Here is a 6,000-nt window from a genome sequence, read left to right as displayed (position 1 = left end):
TAGGAATCAAAGCATAGCACATACCCTGATGTTTCATTCCATCTAAAAAATTTCTCCCATCAACAAGACAAATCCTAGCACTGCTACATACCTTTTCACCTTCCTTTTACATGGGGCTTCAGTTTGTGGAAAACTCCATCTTTTGTTAGAGAGTATGTGTTTGCATGACCATCATGTAATGCATGCCTATCAAACTGCCACGGTCTACCCAACAATAGATGACAAACGTCCATTGGAATAACATCATAGAGAACTTCATCATGGTAACTCCCAATTTTGAATTTCACGAGACATTGTTCACTTACCAGGGCCTTATGATCATCTTTCACCCAAGCAATCTGATAGGGCTGGGGATGTTTCTCCCTCTTGAGCTTTAGCTTAGAGACCATCTCCTCTGATACCAAGTTATCAATGCTACCACCATCAATGATCACATCACAACATTTATCCTCACACTTGCATCTGGTACAGAACAAACTCCTCCTTTGTCCTGGTTCAATCTCACCAATTAGTAGGACCCTTTCATTTACCAAGGTCTCTCCTCTCTTTGCATCCTCTGAATGTGATGACTGTGCATCCTCATCCACATGAGAAACCCTAGCTTGACCCTCAGCTCTCCTATCTGTCCTTCTTTGTCATTGAGGGCACTCAAAGGCATGATGACCTTCTTCATTGCAATGGAAATAGGTACCATTGAAGCCTCCTCTTCCTTGTCCATGTCCTCTACCTCTTCCTCTCTGATCTCCAAAGTCTTGATCATGGGAGCGGTTGAAACCCTCATTCCTCTGGTTTCTGTTGGTACCCACATCTTCATTTTTATTTTGGGTTTCATTTCGGCCTCCAGATGACCTACCGCTTCCTCTTCCTCCTTGACCACGCCCTCTTTGTCTCCCTTCAAACCTCTTATTTAGCTTGTCTTCAACTCGTAGGGCAAACTGGTATGCCTCTTCAACGCTGGTCATTCTTACCAGACTTAATTCCTCCTGGATGCTAGGTCGCAACCCACTGATATAATGAGCAACCTTCTCCTTATTTTCTTCTACATGCCCTGCTCTAATCAAGAGTCAATAAAGCTCCTGTGTATATTCTTGGACTGATCTTCCTACTTGCTTTAGCCCATGCATCTTCTTAAACAAATCAAGCTCGTAGTCCATAGGAATGAACTGCTTCTTCAATTTGTCCACCATGCAATCCCACCTATGATCTTCTCCTTGCCTCTTTTGTTTCTTTCCAATTGAACCTCTTGCCACCATATTTTGGCATGGCCTTTCATTTTGGCCTTTGTAAACTTAACCCTATTTGGGTCCCTGATATCCTCATACTCAAAGTATTCTTCTAGTTCATTGACCCAGTCGATCAACTCATCTGGTTTCAGATTTCCTGAAAATACACCCACATCAATTGTAGGTCTTTTCCCAAATTTAGTAATGGCCCTAAAAAGCCTTTCCTCTGCCTGATTCAGAACTTCCTGGTCAAATTCCCCTTCTGGTCCAATTTCTTCTTCTTCATTGTCATCCTCACTGTCATCACCTGCGACAACATTTGTTCCTCTACGGAGCTCCTCTTGCAATGCTCGTACTTTCCTTTGGAGGGCTCTAACCTCCTCAGGATTAATAGCTCTGACGCTTCCACCACGCTCTCTTCATGGAGGCATCTTCTTAACTCAAACCCACAACCACACAGTCTTGGTGCAAACTGCATCACAGTCGGCGCTCTGTCTACACACTCAGGAAAACCAGCTCTGATACAACTTGATGGGGACACAACCCAAGCACAGAATGGACACAACGAGAAAAGGGAAATTATATTAACTATGAAAATAAGCTAGTACATTTAGTACAGAGATAATAGACTTCAAAACATGTCCTATGGGCTTACAATATCACAAAACTGGAGATAATTTCTCCTTTTGGTACCTCCTCTCAAACTCCACTCCAAACTGCCTCTTTACAATTCCAGTAATGTCCTTAAATAGACCTCGGAGGGTTAAGGACTAGGAGTACATTATAGAAAGTGCTAGTAGGCATCCACCAACCAAGTAGAAGGCTCCAGAAGCTGGGTTAGAAGTTGGTACAAATCTAGAAGAATCCAAAAATGGTAACCGAACTTTCGGGAGGCATAACTTTTGAACCGTAGCTCCGATTGACGAACCATTTACATTTCTTGAAAGCTCTCAAAGTGCTCTATAGCCCTATGGACTAGCTTTGCTCATCCCCCATTTTCAGCCCTTTTTGAGGTCATTTAATGCCCCTAACCTGACTTTGAAGCATTCTTAGGAGGTCTCCAAAAACTGAAAAATTGTAATAACTTTCAAACCGTGGGGCCTTTTGACCTGATTCTTCTTCTAGAATGCTCTAAATTACAATTACATTCATCCAGCCAATTTACACCTTCTAGTTCACCAAAATGATGGCTCAATTACATACTCCTATTTTTTTGACATTTACACATATCCCAAGGTGTTCAAATACTCTATTCTAGAACACTGATAGTAGAACTGTGAGAGTTGGAACCTTTATTTGACCCAAATGGGTATCCAGAAATGAAAACACATGAAACATAAACTAAGTCTAAGTACATTTTTTTTTGGGTGACACAAGATTGCCCTTATACCTCTGGATGCTCCTGCATCACAAATAGAGTTGTCATTGCTTTCTAGAGGGGAGCAGTTGGAAGTATTGGACACATTGCATTTGTGACTACTAGTATCACATCTAATTCTCTTGGTTGTTATATTCACACTTGGCAGATCAACCAGGCTGACCATCCTCAGAGGCATCTAGTAGCACTTCAAGCACCTCCCATGATGAGGCATACATAGCTGTTGGACTACTAGTACTAGGTGATGTTCGTGCTCTTTCAGGACATCACACACAAATAGATTTAGGGCTATATTTTTTGGAGGATCTATTTTAGTTTATCAATTATATTTTTGATACATAGGGGATACCAGTTCACTCAGTGATGGATGCCATTAGACACCATCAAAGCCCCATAGTTCCATAGGCATAGACTACACCAGTGACAGTCGCCACACAACATAGCTCATAGCATTCTGCACTAGGCTCATGATAGTCTATAGATGACTCGGGCATATGAGTTAGAGATGTTAGGATCACAGCTGAGGGCCTTGATGATTTTGGTGAGCAATTACGAAGGCTATCTGAGATTGATACTAGTCCAAACATTGGATTTTCATTGTACATGGACATGTTATTCTGACCTGGGCATTGATTCTACTCCATTACCCAGCTAGTTACACACTCCACTTCACTCATCATTACTAGAAGTTGGAGATTGTGGCACAGAGGGTGGTTCACTAGGTGTTAGAGTTTCAGGAGATGATGCGAGTGTATTAGGTCAAGATGTTGACAGTAGAGGTGCATCAAAAGATGATAAGATGAAATCTGATGATTATCCTTCCTCCTGAGACCTAGGTACACACTCACACATATATATAATTTTTTAAATTTAAATATATGAAATTAAAAAAATTAGTTCAGATAGATCTTTAAAAGTTATAATAAATTGTGCAGGCCTAAGCTGTCGAGCATATAATATCCCTAATTTTGTCATATATTTTAATAATAAATAAATAATAATAAAATTACATTATAAACCAATGAAGATTATAATATATTTAAATATTATCACATTTGAGTATATATAATATTAATAACTGACGATAATAAATTGATTAATAAACTAATCATTATAATATTATATATTAATAATACAAGAATTAATATAAAAGATAATACAATATGGTATTATATTTACATAACATATATTTAATATGTTATAATAACATATAATATTATATAACATATTTAAATATTTATAATAACAATAATATTTAAATAACATATAATAATAATAATAACATATGATATAATACATATTTTAACATAACAAATTAATTAGTAACACCGAAGGACGTGACTATTGGTCCATATCAAGCAAACACGTATAAAAACAAAGGTAACAAAGGACACATGGGATAGGACATTCTTCGAACCACTTTAGTGGAAGGCAGATTAAACAAAGACATCAAATTCATATTAAATACATGGAGCAAGGAAAGTGTCGGCATCGACATTAAAGTTACGAAGGACGACATAATACACTCCATCCATGGTCAAATTTTGGACAGAGGAAGATCATCACAGGTCCCACGTGGCCAGAGCACATTGAACAAAGACATCATTGCTAGATCGCGCAGGAGCAGGACAAGGAGGAAGTCTTGGCAGTAGTGGGGTATATTGAAACCTGCGAATGCCCAAGTTGCAATGGGTACAATGCCAAAACTAAGTCATCAGTCCCTTGAGTACATAGCATCGACTTGAACACGTGGATGGTATACTTAGTGATACAAAATTAATATTAAAAGAGGGGCAAAGTAATAAGGAGAAAAGGAATCGATAATCAATTTAGACAATTAAATTATGAATATATTAAGAAGATTAAAATAATAAGGAAAGAGGAAGTACAAGGTGATATATTATTAGGATATTAGGATAGATCCCCAATTTCAATTATATTCTATTTTATATAAAAAAACTATTACTTTCATATAAAAAAATCATATAAAATAGAATTCCTTGTATTTCCACGTATAGAACAAGTACTTGAAGTTATTTATAAGATTTTAAATTGGAAATAAAGAGCAATTGAATGACATCCAAAAAAGGGACATTACAGAGCACATGATTACATCTAGTGCTGGGTCATGGCATGTACGTTAGAGAGATGATTCTATTGAGATACCTAGTAGTGCTTAGGTACAAGTTTTAAACAGTTTGTAAAGTTATTTATGTTTCAAACTAAATGCACTTGTATTCATGTACACATGTATATATATTTTTAGAGTTCTAATGTATATATATTTGTAGGGCTTAGTTGTTGCGCCTCGGTCACAAGATGTATAGGAGACTCAATCAGAGGGTCATTTTGTTCATATGCATCTTGAGGGGTCCCTCTAGTAGTAGTAGATTTATACATATTTTTATGAATATATATTGGAGACTTTGCATATTATGGAGACTTACATACACATGTGTATTTTAGTACCTTGATAACACGTACATTTCACTATTTATTTGACTATTTAGTACTTCAGTAGTTGGATGACATGTATATGAATTTTATATTTTACTAGATACGTGTTTATTCGAGTCTTACAGTTTGCATATGTATGCATTTCAGTAGAGATATTAGATGTAAATGTTTATTCTTGTGACATACATGTATGTGTATTTTTTTATATTTTAGTAGAACATTCTTCATGAATTAGATTATAGATTTTAAACTTCAGATTTGTTTATGATCATTATAAAATAATCAAATTAACTCCTCTTTACCTACTTCAATAGTTAAATATGAAGAAGTTCCAAATTGATCTATGAACCTAATTTATAATTTTGAAAAATAATAATAATATAGGGTGATTGAATTGAATTAATATAGGTGCTTAAATCTACTAAATTAACCCAAATGATTTAGATTACAAGTTCAAAACATTATATTTATTTGTAATCATTATAAAATAATCAATTAGTAAGACTAAAGATACATATTTGGTAAATCAATTAGTAGGACTAAAGATACATATTTGTGAAATCAATTAGTAGGGTTAAAGATAAATATTTGTTTTATGTGGATAAAAATATGCTAACTAGGTAAGCCAATTCATTATTGTAAAAAACTTTTACAAAATATTATTTTTCTTAACAACCTTCATCCATGGTAATTAATATTATTAAAATGGATACATTTAAAAACACATTAATAAACTGATAAACTTCAAGTATGATCCTACAATAAACTAACATTAATATATAGTTATTTAATAAACTAATGATAACTAAGAGTATGATCCTACAATTAAAAACACATAATGAGATGAAATTCAATAGTTTGAAAAGAAGTTGATAAAAGAATTCTAACATATTGAATTATCTTTGATATATATCTATCTAAAGATTGTGTAAGTTCCAACTA

Source organism: Cupressus sempervirens, chromosome 6, assembly GCF_028749045.1.
Source record: "Cupressus sempervirens isolate cs-2001-9-10 chromosome 6, ASM2874904v1, whole genome shotgun sequence".
In the NCBI taxonomy this organism is placed as follows: domain Eukaryota; kingdom Viridiplantae; phylum Streptophyta; class Pinopsida; order Cupressales; family Cupressaceae; genus Cupressus; species Cupressus sempervirens.
This window is presented reverse-complemented; position numbering follows the sequence as displayed.